Genomic DNA, 17,166 nt, shown 5'->3' with positions numbered 1-17,166 from the left:
TGCCTACATATGTTCCAATGCACATAAATTAGAAAGGAACTCTGTGATAATGAACGGGGGGAGATGGCGAACCTCTGTCCAAATGGAGGAGTGCTGGAGAGGGATAATGGAAATGAGAGAAGGAAGGACTTCCCCCTAGGCCTTTTTCGGCTTTTCCAAGAGGAAGCCTGAAGCAGACTTTCCCCGAAGTGCACATGTTTTCCATGAGACTGCCATAGCTAAGACCACAGGGAGCTAGCTAGCTGGGGGGTACTACCACAAAGCTGTGCGTGTCCATGCTGGTTCTATGCCTTAAAAGAATTAACAAAAAGTGAGTATAGAAAAACCACAATGTAGTTAGTTATATGTACTCAAGAACCATTTTATTAGTTATTCCACTGAAGTGGTGGAAGGGGGGATGATTTAAAATATAGTTTAAGTAATATATTTCTGTGCAGAGCACACAGTTTAACATACAGTTTGCATATCATTTTTCTGCATAGAACACACAATGCCTGATAAACTATAGCCGATTGGATGCATGTAGAATATGTGATAATTTTAGTGTGAATGTAGCCTGCTTTTTGTGCATATTCAAAGCGATTTTATTCAAAAATAGTCACAATAGTTCACCCCTGTGTTTTCACAGGTGTAGTTAGAGACTGGGGCAATCAACCAGTGTGAAGCCTTTCATAGGCAGGCAGTGGTTTTATTTAAAATGAAGACCTATGAAGTCCATAGCCAGTTCAAAAGGGAACACATTGGAAAAAACTCTTGTCATGGGGACGAGGGGTGAATGGGAATTTAACTGGCCCCCTCCAGTCCCTAGAAAATAGAAAATAATGTAATTTTAAATGCACATTCCAATCTTGCCAATGGCATTGCATAGAAGTGGGAGGACCTTGAATTAGAGAGAGACCCAAATTATGCATCTGAAATGGAGGATATTTGTTGTCCTTTCAGAAAATAGGTTGACAGCGCTTTGCTTTTTACATGTTGTTAATGAATCGATATTCTATGTGCTCTAAAATGAAAACCCAATTTTTCTGAGCACAAGCCGGTGCATTTGTTGCAACTTCCCACAGTTTGCAGCTTACATTCATTCATACAGTTGACAAGTATGGTACCATTCAATCACAGGTGAACATGATACAAATATAGAAATTATTTTACATATATTTGAACCTGCTTGATGTATATTCTCTCTAAAGCCAATATTGTTGTATTACATTGGCTGACAATTAGCAATGCTACTATTGAATTCCATTGTGCTGCTTAGAAACTGCACAGTGCTACTGAGAAATAGATGACTATATATAGTACTGACTGGTTAAAATAATTGTGTGTGCGCACAAAAGTAGAGATTGTTACAGATAGGTACATTTTTCGTTTTGTGGACAAGCTCCCTGTGATTGCATGATATTATGAGTGTCTTCCCCTGCATAAAGTTAGGAGACCAGCCTTTGTTTGATTTATTCATTGAAATGAAACAAGGCGGGATTGTGTACTAGGGGGTGTTTTAATCAGAGATTGCACTTTAGTAGAATCAAAGCTTGTATTCACAAGAGAGCCAACAAAAGACTGTCATAGAGGAAAGGAAAAAGGGAATTGAAGTAGAAAAAGTACACATTCCAAAGGGAAAAAGTGGTTCCTAGTGATAGTTTCGAATGACATAGTTTCGAATGTCAAAGTGTCGAATAAAAATGCGTCGAAAAATTAATTTTTTACCTGTTAACACCCATTTTAGTAAACAAAAAGCCTTTGCTTACAAAAAAATGCATTTTTTCGATGGATTTTCTAAAAAAGTTTTGTCATTCGATATTATGTTTTCGAAACAATGCCTGGATACCGAAAAAGTTACTGAATGATGGGGTCATCCCTTCATAATAAACCTGCTATTTATTACTAGCAAAAGATATGAGATGGTTCTGCAATTAGGATCTGAATCTTGCTTAAGATTAACTTAATTCAGATTGGAAGGACTCATTAGCATCCTGCATCATTTCATTTTGTACCAGATGAAAGCAATAAAGAAGCATTTGCTGTGTGTAAGCAAGTCAACTATGGAAATGGCATCACTTCACACACGATGTGAAGCTTAAATAATAAACAAACATCACGTTATGACACAAACCAATATAACATGTGTTTTGAATGGTTATCAACAAATTCAACTGTATGTTATTACACTATAACTACACATTTTTCCAAAGTGCAAATTGCATTTGCTATACGGCACCAATACACTGCACAGCAAATACCTGCTATTAAACAGATAGCCCATTAACTGTTTGGCCAGTTACATCATATGTCTGATGACAGACTATCTGCAGATGTTATACACTAAGCAGCATTACAAGTGTGGTGGTCCGGAAATAAAGGTGCTGATAGCAACGTACTGATGCCCTTGTGGACCACCACACTACAAGTCTACCTGCAGGGGACGTTGCGCCCGGCCGGTCTCACCTGCCAGGCACAATGGTCCGTAGGCAGACTTGTCACGGAAGCACCAACACCGTTAGCAACCGTGCCGGTGCTTCTGTCTCCCCACTCCCATGGAATCCTATGGAACTCCACAGGAATTGGGAACAATATTTTCTGGCACCAGATTTCCTGATCTGCCAATACTTGTAATGTCCCGTTGGCACTGGGATATCAGGCACTGAAAAAGTGCTACGAGTCTGACGAAAACCTGCCGGAACCACCGGTGGGTTACCGCCAGACTCGTAATGAGGTCCACTGTCACTTAGAAAGTGCTGGGAATTGCGTGCATTTAAGAATGAAGTGGATTTTAGTTGTAGGAAAACCTGTTGCTAAGAATTATCTAACAATTAATAATCTGCCAAACTCCAACTGCCTAATTGCCCCCAATAAGAAAGTGCATCTATTTCCCATCCTATATAAATAACAGTACCATCTTTGACTCATAAATTTGTCTCATTGCAATTCTTCTGCTGGGGTTTAGGTGAGAATCCCAGTAGTGAACTACTTATCAATCCCCTTGGTTATATGTACTGATAGAACTAATACATAATTGCATTTTGTCTCATGGTTTTACGTTACACATACTGGACATAAACTCAGACAAGATCTCCACAGTGGTTCCAGTATATGTCCAATAGATATGAGTAGAAATGATGTTTGTACACGTATACCTGCTCCAAGGCCATCCACATTTTTCTGAATTTAGGGAAAATATATGTTTGCATTTCAATTTTAGGATGCGACTAGAGTTTGTTTCCATATCTAGTCCCTGTGTGTGGGTTTATCTTCATCAGGTCAAGCAAATGATTCTTGATCTTGGCAGATGCCATCGTTGTTGGGTGCAGCATTGAAGATGTAGGCAGAGATTTTTGGCAAGGAGGTTATTTTTCATTGGGTAAAAGCAAAGCTATTTATGAATGCTGGTGACATCTTTTGCATATAATCAATTGAAACTCTGGATTCCATTATGACTTCACTTAGTCAATCAGACTGCTTTGATTGCAGTCTATAATCAGAGGTATAGACCTCCATCCAAACATTCTCACTTGTGGATCAGCCTAACATTATTGACTTTCTCTTTTAGTTGCACAACTGCATTTGGTGGTAACCTTATAGACCATGGGAGGGGTCATAATCCCCTGCATCAAAACCCAACCCCATTGTATATTCCCACGATCATCACCTCTCCCTCTGTCCATAAGCCCTAATTAGAGCCTTAAGAAAATCGCTTTTTCTCCTGGAGTTTTGTAAATTTCCAGCACGTTGTGGAAGCTCTGAAAAGCAACATGAGTGAGGACACGAGTGGCTAATAATGACGGTATACTTTAGCTGCAACCTCGCAAATGTACGCGCAAAATCAAGATATCTGCTTTTCTCACAACAGGGTTTTGAAAAACGTCTTTCGGATCACGGACAAATGACAATACTGACACGAGTCGGAAACCTATTTTCTTGCTAGCTTGGAACATGACAATGTTTCATCAAGCTAAGGAAAAAAAAACGTCTATTATAAGCTATTTTATCCAAATATCACCAGAAGTAAACGAAATGAGAACACCGCCCATCTTCTCAGCTCTGGCCTTTTTCTTGCGCGAGCGCCAAGTCAAACTGTCTGCATGCAAAAGAAAGATAAAAATTTCAATTAGTTTGAGTGCTGTCATAAGCAGAGGACATGAGAAGGCTTGAGATAATATGCATTACATATTGACGTCTCTCTGCTTGCCGACCGTAGCCATGTTTTATTCCTTGCCCCTTGCGTGAGTTTGGCAGCCGCGGCGCCCAATAAAGCCCTATTCATATTAATTTATGCCCCTATCAATTATGCATTCAGATTCCCAGATAGCTTGTCAGTTTTTATTCTCTATTTTCTGAAAAATACGCCTATTACAGTTACCGAGCAAATAGTGCGACTGTCAGAAATGGAAATTTAAAGAATATTAGTTAAAAGGGGTGGGCTTCTTTCATTTCTAAATCTCCGAATAAATGACACGCAGGTGTTCGTTTTAAAACAGGTGACACGGTGCTGGGACACATGTCACATTACGACTTCTGGTGACGAGGAAAGGCCTCCTCAAAGAGCACTGATGTATTCAAGCCTTTTTTTTTTTACAAGCATGTCGTTCTATGGTCTAGACATGCTAATTTCATATCAGGATGCTTTAATGGGAATTTTACATTTGTGTTTCACAAATGGAGGGTATCAACGAGGTATTTAAATAAATGAGACGTCCCCGCATCCTGAAAGCTCACAGAGGGCGTGCATCTCTTGAGCAGGATGTGAAGGTTCTGATTTTCACAGCAGCTCACTTTAATTGCAGTTCCAGCAGCAGGCACCGTGCACTGAATACACGCAGTCTCTGCACCGTCTGGCTGCAAAATGGTGGATCCTTGCAATAGAGCAGATGAAGTAAGCGGAAGTTGGGGCCTCTATGATCAAACACAGAGACTTTTGAACACTGAACATTTTTTTGGTTTTTTGTTTATTGGCAAATTGGTTTAAAAACAAAACCTTATTACCTAACTTTCCCTTTACATAAACATCTTCAATTCAGTAAATAGTTAAAAGTCAATTGTTCAAAACATATTAAAAATAATAAAACTTTACGTAAGAGAACTATAACTTTCATCCCCAAAATAGAAGTAGTCGTCTTAAATAATAAGGGAGGAAAACAATCTAAATTTTCAGAGAAGCATTGTTCACTCTTACAAAACAAGTAACCAGATTATCCTCTTGCATTGCGAAGAAGAAAAGCCTCCTTCATTTAGCCTCCGATTACATGGCAACGATTGTTCCATCACAAAATGTAGGTTTATTCAAACTTAGTTCACACTACTAGCCATTCCATTTCCAAATTTGGAGTTGCTTAGACTTGAAAACAGTTCATTCAGAAAATCCAAGAGCGACAAGGTTGTAAAAATATGTTCACCCAAAATTATTCTTGTCCAACAGTCGTCTACTGTTAATGTTGAGTAATGTAAAAGTGTGTCTTCCAACCATTTTTGTCTTAATAATTTAGTACCAGGACATAAATGAATTAGATGGTGTAAAGTTTCCTTCGGTCGCTCACATAATCGGCATTGATAGTTTCTCTCCTCTTTGGCTTTCCTTACTTTCAAAAGTTCTTTTGTTGGGAACAAATTGAGCCTAAAGCGCATAAATTGGCTACGACGGAATCTACACAGAAACCTCGACACATACTTAGGTACTGACCCCTTAGCTCTAATATCCGGGAATAGATTCCCATACAGTTGCACATTCTGTCGAGCTTTGGTAGTGTGAATCCAATCTAAACCATAAATATTTCGCTTTACTTTAAGCGGATAACTGCCAAGTGACAATTCCGTCTCATTCACTTCCTCCAGAATAAGATTACAGACCGACCACCAGGCCTTAAGCAGAGGATCTGGTTCTTCTTTCAGCGCCTTCCTTATGCAAGCCCATCCCTCTCCATAATTTTCTTCACAGCATTTCTGAAGAAGCGATAAGGATTTCCAAACTGTGCAAGCATGCAGAGAAGTCAGGCCTAACTCTGCCCTGAGTACTTCGATTGAAACACAAGATGGAAGACCCAACACTTTTCTCTTTGAAGACCTACTTTGGTTTGATCGAGGAGAATCAGATCGACTGCATACATTAGACTTCCAATCGCTATCCCTGTCAGATGGAGCGGGAAACACTGTACTGGCTCCAAAGCCAAACCCACATCAGAAATAAAGAGGTTGAAAAACTCTGGTACCAATGGACCATCACTTTGGTTACTTAGATTTCACTTTCTATCCAACCTGATTTGCAGGGTGGTACCTTCATGAAGCATCCTTAAGGCCCCCCCCTTATATCCTCCGGACAGCCCCAGCTTTTCAGCTTGGCCCACAGCAATCTTCTGTCAATTGTGTCAAAAGCTTGGGCCAAGTCTATTGAGGCTAGATATAACTCTGAGCCATTGTTCCTCTTGGCCCTTGACTTCAAGATGTTAATAATGAATACATTCAGTGCCGTTCCAGTGCCCTTCACAAAACCGGCTTGCCATGGGTCATAGTGGTGTGATGTTTTAACCCAGGATTTTAGGGCCCTTAACAACAAAGATCCAACATGTTTTCCCATAACATCGAAGAGGCACGATAGGCCTATAATTACTCGGAATAGACCTATTGCCTATCTTGAAGATTGGAACCATTATGGAGTTTTTCCAGGAATTTGGAATTCTTTTTTCCCTTTTGATGAACGCTATTAAATCATTTCTAATAACACCACTGCAACAGAAACCCAGTATGTATCACTATCTGCCAGCTGATCTGCTAACCATCGCCAACGAGGTTACTTGAGTAGGTGAGTCAAAGTATGTTAGCTGGCGCCACCATTTGAGCTACCTGTTGAAAGCATAATCACTCTCAGCACCAAAAGTATTTAATACATAAATGGACGGAAACTGCATACTGGGATGCCTTTTCTCTGCCTCATAATGACTTATTCTATACCAGTATAGATGACATTGACAAATCATGCCGATTGTGAAAACGGAGAGAACATTACACAAGCAATTCGATTTCATTACACCCTTTCGAATATCATATCGTCTTCTTTGTAACTTTCACTCGATCGTTTTCAAATTTTCGTGCCTTGAAACACTTTTGTATAGGAGCGTTATAAAAGCCATATCATATCATATCAAATGCACTCATGGTCTGCCCGCCCCCCTTATCTCTCCACTTTACTCTCATTTTATGTCCCCTCTCGCCCCCTAAGATCACAGAACATATTTCTTCTAACTGTTCCCAAACCTCCATGTGCTTCGTCTTGTTTCCAGTCTTTTGCTCTCCTGGCTACCAAACACTGGAACTCCCTTACCCCCTCACTTTGTTCTGCCTCATCTCTTCGTATCCTTCAATCAAACCTCAAAGCCCATCTCTCATCTTCTCATGTCTCTTAATTGCCTTGCTTCCCCCTCTTCCGATTTTGCTTATGTTTATATTTTGACATGATGATTGTACTGCTTTTGGTATATTTTGTTCAGCGCCTTTGGTGAAAAGCCGCTCCATAAATTCAACACAATGAAATTAAATGAATGTGCATATACCTTGGGATATAAACACCACTGATCTGTTGCAGGGATTTACTACATGCATTCATTGATCCTGGGTAAGGAACTCACACATGGTGATTTCCCCATGGTCTTACTGCTTTGCACAAAGTTAAAAGCATTAAGAATCAATGAATAATGGCATTCAAATCCCTGTTGCACCCGCAATCTGCACCATGTTTGCGACTCCAAATGACACATTCCTGGAATGGCTCACTGGGAGGGCAATTATGATCATTCTAGAAGAGTGTGCCAGCTTTGGGCTAGCACACCATTTTTTCTACATGTAAGACACAGATAACTGGTGACTTGGGTCACGGTACAATTGTCGGGAAACTGGTGTGAAAGTCAGACGATCCAGCATCACCATGGTGCAGCAGGAACACCTGTGATGAAATGACAACTGCAGGAGTACAAGGATGATTAGTGATTACTCAACACTCACACTACTACAACCCAACAGTGATCCTTATCATGAAGATTAAACAGGCACTGTCAAGAGATATACTTCCTTTGCCTCTTGTGGTAACATGGGCACAGGGCTGGCTATGCTTTTAAGCACCTTTTGAATGTGATAACATTAGCAACCCAAACAGCAATAGTACAACAGTCCAAAACAAAGGAATGTCCAACCAAAGTTCTATTAAAATATATATACTTTAATTAAACAAACCAATATACAAATATAACTGTCCATAAAAACACTCGCATAAACCTGTTGCTGAGGAAAGAACACAAAATAAGCTGTATGTAGAAGATGCAAGCACTCATGGTAATGTAGCATGGGTGAAAGGCAATACTTCACAAACCATACATCTTGTAAAAAAATGTGAGACTGGGTGGTTTAGCAGTGACTAGGGTACCAAATGTGGACCAAGGAGGCTGGGCCCTCTAAATAGTACCTTTCTCAGTTCTTTGGTGGTTTGACAGGGTCAAACCAAGCTTCAAGATGATGTCTTTGTAGGTTGAGCAAGATTTGGAGTCAGTGATTTGTGCTGGTCCAAGAGGCAAGGTGGCGTTGAGTTGGTTTCACAGTGAAAGCTCTGTCTGGTTCAAAGGCAGTGTTCGAGTGATGAGGTTCGATGGTCTTACCAGCAACAGATTAAGGTCTGAGCTGCTTTGAAACATGTGTCTCTGCTAGGTCGAGTCGACAAGCAACACAATGCTTCCAGTGTTTCAAGCCAAGGTCAGGAGAGGTTCGATGCTGTGATCTGAGTGGTTCAATGCAAGGTTCAAAGTGGTGGTGGTTCGAAGTTGTCTGCAGTATCGAGCTGGTTGTTTCAGCTGAACAGTTGACATGCTCTGCTTGATACAATGCACCATAAAGCTGATTCAATGAATTCCGCCGCTGCTGTTTCAAAGAAGTTTAAAAAAAAACATACACAGCACTGTAGGTTCTGGTGGTTCAAAAACCTTCAAACACTGTTGGCTCTGGTTCAATAATGAGTCAAAGCTGTAGAATTCAGTCCCAATCCAGGGGCTCATGGATAAGGTTGGTCCTTGTTTTCTTTACTCCCACCTGGGGGACTAGCAAGCACTTGCAGGGGTCCTTTATTTCTAGTAAGGGTCCAGAGCAGCAGGCCGAAAGAGTAGTTCTTGGTCCATCAGCATTTTGCCCCAAATATGAACTATGGATGGGTGGGGAGGAGAGTATTCTTCTGCCTTGGCACACCTGTCGTCTCCTCTAGAAGAGAACTCTGGAAAGTACTGCTCTCCTAACAGGGTCCAAACAAATGATTGTGTTCTTATTGAAAGGTCCAATTGAATCAAAGAAGGAAAGGGTGTCCCCTTCCCTATAAGCGCAAATGATACAAGTGGTTGGGTAAAAGCCTGCTTTAAGTGGACGAATCCCTGTTAAGCTAACAATTGAAATTGGCATTCTTGTGTCATAGCCACAGTTCTTTTCTGTGCAGGAAGCGGGGAGACAGGAAGGAAATAGTAAAGCCCATGGAACATCAAGATGCACTAACAATTCCTCAATTTCATTCTAGCTATCAAATCCCTCCCCTTCCCAAGCCTAAACTGCAAATGACCTTTGGTATGAAAACCCCTAGTGTGTCAGTGGCCCTTTTGTTTAGGGTTTGCCTCTTGGAATCTTGGTTCCCAGGACTCCCCTGATGAGATTTTAGAAGGATGTGTAGAACGATGAATGAATTAAATACAGATTTATTATAAGAACTTTGTTGATCAGACTTTACTTTTGAAGTTGAGATCATGTTTAAAGATGGGCTGTACAATGTTAACAATAGGAACCATATCCAATCTGGTCGAAATTGGAAGGCTTCCTCTGGAAAAGAACACTAAACCTACCGCAATCAACCTCAATCGTGGCACTAAGAAGAGAACTCACACTGGTCTCTCTGAAAGCGACAGTCGCACTAAACGGCCTGATATTGTACCGGAAAATCAAAATCTCTAACTTTAAAACCTTCGAACTAATCAGAGAGGAAATTGAGAAAAAAAGAAAGAAGATGCTGACAGCCTGGGCAAAAAAAACTAGGATCTCCTCACATAAATAGGAAGCTCAGAAAGAGAACTAGAAGAAACCCCAAACAACACAAAAACAAGACTAAAAACGTGGGATTGGATTCGAACCTTAGAGGGTGCAGCAAAAAACAAACTCACCTTGCACCTTCCACCGAACTCACAAAAAGTCAATGAGACGATCGACTACTTGAAAACATTTCCGAACAAAGGAACACGAACAACTTTCCTAAGAATCCTTTTAAATCTCCTGAAAACTAACGCGATACCGAGGAAAATCTCCTACCAACAGCTTTTGCTTCTGCAAGACCAAAGAAACCATGGCAACCCTAAGATATCTACTCCTAACATGCAAAGGACAACAAAAAACAGAGAATCCCACATGTGCCACCTGTTCCAAGACACACTGATATTAGAAGTGCAATACTGGTGGGACCGCTTGATGAGTGGCAAAACGACAAAAGGGGTCATTGCAGTAGTTCAATTTTTTGACAGCCTACAACTTGACACATTAACTACAAACTCATAGGAATAAGAATAAACCTCAAAAAGGAACCACAAACAAACAGACTTCAAAGGAATGTACCAAATAATGGATACCTAAAGATAACCCAAATCGTGTAAAAACTGCAACGAACAGTTAAATAAAAAAAAAAATAGGAACCATGTTCAGCCTAATTGTAACCTTGTTTAAAAAAAAAGAAAATAGGTAAAATATTACTACACAATTAAACTGCCATTTCGATCCCTCAGAAACCTGTTGCATTCCGGGCATTGGGTGAACATGGGAGAAGAACGTGTACTTGATTGGTTAGGAATATAGAGGCGGTGCGGTTCGGTGGCTGTGATGCTCCTAGACATGTTTGCTACTTCCAACACATCCAATCCTACACTCAACAGACATTTTGAGGTCCTATTCCATGGTGGAGTGAGCCTCCTTGTATCCGTTGCTTCAGAGAGCAGATGTAACGTCATTCAACTAATGCGCATGTTTATCATTTAGAGTTTTTAAATCTATGTGTCAAATTATTTCATCCAAATCGCAATGATGGGTTTACGCCCTTCATCAAAAAGCATTTGCCATTACATGAAAGTCAAATGAAAAAAACGCACCTTGCAGTGACCGGTCTGAATTTAAAATTAAACCAGCTCCCACAATATATATTTGTCACAAGCCAGCAAGTGTTCTCGATGTAAATGTCATTGGATGGAAGAATGGCAGGCATGACATGCAGGATTGGCTTTATCAGCAGGAGCATCACACATTTAGAGGGCAACACAGAACCATATCCATGGAAAATAGTTCCTATTTCAAGCCATGCTCAAAGATACATTTTAAAGAAGCAAATCTTATTCACACACACTGTTAAATCTGATATGTTCTCAACATTGCACATGGCCGGTCTTTAAGTGGCCCCAGAACATTCAAAAGAATATTCATCAATGAACATGAATAACATGTTTAACTGATGAGGACCCATTTAAAAAGTAAATGCATCCAGCACTGCTTTGGTCATAAACATGCCAATGGCACCCATGAGAGTTCTCAGGCTCCTCTCTAAAACAGGAACATGAATTGTATTTTAAACATACAGAAGTCCACTTAGACCCGTTTTGACATCTGACCTGCCATTTCCACATGCAACAGTTACTATTATCACATGTGGTACCAGTGGGTCTCTTCCTAATTACAAGAAATATGCAGAAGTGTAATTGGTGGAAAAAATTCAGTTTGCCCCCCCCCACACCCTCCTCTGCGCAAAGACAGGTAACTTGCTTCATTAGCAGGGACATAATCTGGAATGAAGGCAGATCACAATCCAACACACTGGTTTGGTGGGCTCCATTTATGTGCAGAAAATCATGGTATCTCTTGGAGGTATGTGGTGGTAAATCTGCATGCTCCATACAGTTTAATTGTTGTTAATGGCCTTGTACTAGCTCTTATATCCCACTTTATCAATTACCTATCACATTTATTTATTTAAATTGTTTATATAGCTCACCCTGGCCCTAAAGCAGCAGGGTATTGTGTAGATTTCATAAATACAAATTACAATATAATCTTCAGACAATACTAAATAATGATAACAGATTATTATAGCAGTAATACGTTTCTGCACAATAACTCAAAACAAAATCGGATTAAAACAAAACTTAAAACTGCCAGAATGAATACTCAAGTTAAGGATAAGAGTAGGCAAGCTGGATTAGTGAGTTTTGAGTGCCTTTCTAAATTCCAAGAGAGGGAGCATCAGACTTGCCCCCCAGACTCCTACAATCCAGTAAAGAACTCAAGAACCAACTCTTCAAGGATCTCTCCTCCTCAACACCTAGGCTACCACATCTCCCCTCGCTCGACCCGATTCGATAGATGCCGCACACCCCTCTCGTCACTGCCACCCATTACATATGTATCCCTCCTCAGTGCCCCTCTGTATCCTTCACCCAACTTTATATCTGTACTGTTGTATACCTCTGTAAAGTGATCCGTTATGTATCTGTACTGTGGTATACCTCTGTAAAGTGTTCCTTGGCTTCTCAAATCTAGTTCTGCGCTGTATGAATACAATAATAATAATAATAATAATAATAATAATAATAATAATAGTAGTAATAATAATAACAATGATGATGATGATGATAATAATAATAATAATAATAATAATAATAATAATAATAACATGGAGAGCATTCCAAAATGTGAGGACCAGTAGCTGAAATGGCTTCATTAGAAAATGTAGTGCCTAAATTGCTGAATGTCAAGATGAAGAAGGTTAGCACTTCTTGTTCGTCATGAACCTCCAGAAATAGAATATTTCTACAAGATAAGGAGGAAACACAAAGACCAAGGTCATATAGTTCATTCAACAGATCTTAAATGGGTCCGAAAATGAATAGGAACCTGTGAAGGGAAATTAAAGTGGGTGTAATGCACACATATCCAACAACAGAAATCAAATGGTTTTCAGAATGTAATACCGCCATTTGAGGAGCCAAAGGAGAGGCCCATGGGAATAGCATTTCCAATGTATATGAAAGATAAAATGAATGCCTCAATGGTAGTTTGGAAGTCAGAGAGAGGAATGAATGGTTTAAGCTTCTGAAGAAGAGAAAACAAGATTGAGAGAGTTAAGAAATATGAGATTTAGGGGCCGATTCATGGAACAAACATGCGCCGGATATCTTGGCGCAAGCAGGCGCAAGCATGAAAAAACAGTGCGCGTGCGATTCATGGAATTCCCTGCGCGTGTTTTCCTTGGGATGTGCGCCAAACCCAAGAGTGGCGCACACGGGCGCAGACGTCATTGCAACAGCTCAAACGCCGTGCGCGACGTGCACAACGTCCGTGCACACACCAAAAAGGGGGCGGGACACGGGGCCTAACACGCGGAATGGGCAACAACGCGTGAAAAAGAAGGCGTAACTGCGGAAGTACTGCTGGGAAGTACATGGAACGCCCACACGCACGCGAACCACACGTATTCATGGAATCGAATAGGGCAAACCCGCGCACGGGCAAAGACACGCACAGGCCTAATCATGTCCGCCACACGAAGGCAGGCGGTAGCGTCCCTGCGCATTACAAAAGTGTGCGCAAATAAAAAGCACGTATATACAACTATGATGAATGTCCCATACTGTGGCCCCCTCGGATAAATGACATGCATGCAACACACTGGCACCCCATAAAAAGAAGAAAAAATGAAAAGCGCCCCCCAGTAACCCATGTGCGTGCAAAAATGAGACACGTGGTACGGTGTGGGCCCCAGGAGCCCAAAAAAAAACGTACGCGATCAACAGGCAGGACAGTATGGCCGTTAAAAAAAGGGGTACGTGACAAACACGACACCTGCTGTGTGAAAAATAGCATGTGCGTGTATTTCGGGGGTGCGCGGGAAGTTTTACACACGAAAGGGCCCTGTGCGAGTGGGGTACGTGTAGTACTGGGGTTCCAGGGTAGTTTCACACGCGATTGGCCCTGTGCGAGTGGGGTACATGTATTACTGGGTTCGCAGGAAGTTTAACACGCGAAAGGGCCCTGTGCGAGTGGGGTACGTGTATTCCTGGGGTTCGCGGGAAGTTTCACACGCGATTGGCCCTGTGCGAGTGGGGTACGTGTATTCCTGGGATTCACGGGAAGTTTCACACGCGATTGGCCCTATGCGAGTCGGGTACTTGTATTACTGGGGTTCGCGGGAAGTTTTACACGCGAAAGGGCCCTGTGCGAGTGAGGTACGTGTATTACTGAGGTTCGCAGAAGTTTCACACGCGATTGGCCCTGTGCGAGTGGGGTACGTGTATTACTGGGGTTCGCGGGAAGTTTTACACGCGAAAGGGCCCTGTGCGAGTGGGGTACGTGTATTCCTGGGGTTCGCGGGAAGTTTTACACGCGAAAGGGCCCTGTGCGAGTGGGGTACGTGTATTCCTGGGGTTCGCAGGAAGTTTCACACGCGATTGGCCCTGTGCGAGTGGGGTACGTGTATTACTGGGGTTCGCGGGAAGTTTTACACGCGAAAGGGCCCTGTGCGAGTGGGGTACGTGTATTACTGGGGTTTGCGGGAAGCTTTACATGCGATTGGACCTGTGCGAGTGGGGTACATGTATTACTGGGGTTCCCGGGTAGTTTCACACACGATTGGCCCTGGGCGAGCGGGGTACATGTATTACTGGGGTTCCCGGGTAGTTTCACACACGATTGGCCCTGGGCGAGCGGCATACCACTCACCTTCTGCCTTGTGTGTAGAAGAATGCATAGCCAACACCCAACCGCTGTGAAGTAATAGCGTGTGAACCCCAACGGCTGGAAAACACACGGCCGCACCACACGAAAAGCACGTACAGAGCAATGGAAAGCCACGTGGGATCTTCAACCCGTGCCAGGGCAACGCCCGTGCGCGATACATCACAGACGAGCTTATACGCTGAGGGCCTTTGGTCCAAAGAAATCGTGTACGTGTGCTGACGCGCTTACACGTTAAGGGCCTTTCCTCGGATTTCACACTGACGTGCACTTTTTTGACATGCCAATTCACTCCCTATCAAGCTGGCCACATGTACACACATGGAAGACCACGCTCCTGCCCTGAAGGCCATTTTCCTGCCACCCAGAGCCCCGAGAACGCTCCCACCTGCCATCTGCTGCTGCCTGACTGCCTGCTGCACTGCTATTTGGTGCCTGCACATCAGCCAGGGTTCCAGTTGCTGTGTCTACCCCTGCTGGAACAGAGGACTACTGACTGGGATACCATCGCTCCACAGCCCAGCCCAGGACCCAGTTGCCCACCCACGCCTGCCTCAGGGATCGCCATGTCGGGGAAAACACCATCTGAGACCACTGGCGACCCCCAGCCAGAGAGGCAGAGGGTCACCAGCTTCAGTGTGAAGGAAGTTGGTGTCCTGGTGGAGCATGTCCTGGAGCATTATGATTCCCTCTTCGGAACATCACGCGCCAACAAGGAAGGACGGGAGAGGATCTGGGACGACGTAGTGGTTGCCATCAACACGGAGGGTGTGGCAACCCGCAACATCAATCACGTCAAGAAGCGCTGGGAGGACTTCTGGTCCAGGACCCTCCACAAGGCCCGGCGCCTCGCAGAGGGGGGCCGGATCAGCATGAGTGACATCCAGATGAAGGCCCTGGAACATGTATGCCAGGCGCTCCATGCCCAGATCCTTCAGAGGAAGACCCGTTTGGAGTTGAGCGGTAAATGGCCAAGCACTGGTGTGCGAGACAGGGCATGTTGCAGTTAGCTGGTACTCTGATACTTGCCTGTATGTGTGACATGGGCCATGTATGGATGTGTGTGTGCAGGGACATCATGGTCATGCATGTGAGACCAGTAATGTGCGAACCACATGGTTGGTGCATGAGTTCCAATGCTACATGGGGAGCTGTATGGCAAATGCACACATGAAAGCATGCCAGTGTCTGTTCTTGCACATGGTGGGGGTGTGAGGGATGGGCGCTGCTGTCATGTACATGTATGGTGCACATGTGTGTGTGTCTGAGAAGTGTGTCTGTGACTTTGATACGCCATGGATTCATGACACATGTCCATGATGATGTGTAGATTCACTCATGCAGTGCGGTCACCGTTGTATGCACTGTGTCTATCCACTCTGTCTGTGGTGTACAAGGCATGATGCATGACCCTCCGATGATGTGTGTGCATGGGATCAGTGTGAGCCAGGATGCATGTGAGTTTGAAGGTGAGGCCCTTGTACATGGATGCTGATGTTGATTGCAGGCGCCATGCCTGTTTATGCATGTGTGTTGCGTGCATTCACCCATGTGTTATGGAGGGACATGATGGAAGTGACGTTAGACACTGCCACTCATGTGTTATTGCTTCCTGTCTGGGGGAATATTGTACTGTACTCTGATGCTTGTGTTCTATGTCTCCCTCTATGCAGCGTCAAGTGAAGAAGAGGGCGGAGACGGTGCTGTGGAGCCAAGCAGCGGGGATGCCTCCACTGGGCGGTGACGCAAGGCTCAGCCACCCTCCTAGGACTTGCCATCATCCGGGAGCGAGGGGGCTGGTGCTGCGTCTGCCATTACGGCTGTGGCTGAAGGGCCAGGTGAGCCCCCACAGGGGCTTGCAATGGCGGAAGACGGTACGGAGACATGCAGGTTGTTGGTCTCCACAGAGGAGGAGGAGCCCGCTACTGAGCCGCACATGGGGCCTGGTGGGGGTAGTACCACTGGTGCAAGTGGTGCAGTCCAGGGCCAGGGTCAGGAGGCAGCACAGGTCGCCGCGGAGGGGCCTGTGCATGTCCCTGTCCTTGACCCTGTGACTGCACCACCATGACCAGCAGGGAGGCTCCGTCCCAGGCCCGTCCGCAGGTAGGGGAGAGTGCCATGTCATCTGCCTCTCCACTACCTGCGGACGAGGGGTCTCATGAACGTGTGGGCTCCGTCCTGATTGGTGTCGCGTTGCGCACGCGTGACATTCGTGATGACGTGCGTTCTTCCTGGGCAGAGAACGCACGCCATCACGAAGAGCAGTGTCGCAACGTGGCACTTTTGGGAGGGGCCCTGGTTGGTGGGTTCCTACATGTGATGCACACTCTGGCAGAGCTCTCCTCCTCTGCCAGTCGTTCTCCCTGCTGTCTTCCGGCCCAGATTCCACCAGGGCCC

The sequence above is a fragment of the Ambystoma mexicanum genome, chromosome 4q (assembly GCF_040938575.1).
Source record: "Ambystoma mexicanum isolate Mex_15411 chromosome 4q, UKY_AmexF1_1, whole genome shotgun sequence".
Lineage (NCBI taxonomy): Eukaryota > Metazoa > Chordata > Amphibia > Caudata > Ambystomatidae > Ambystoma > Ambystoma mexicanum.
The sequence above is the reverse complement of the archived record's forward strand: the minus strand, read 5'-3'. Positions refer to the sequence as shown.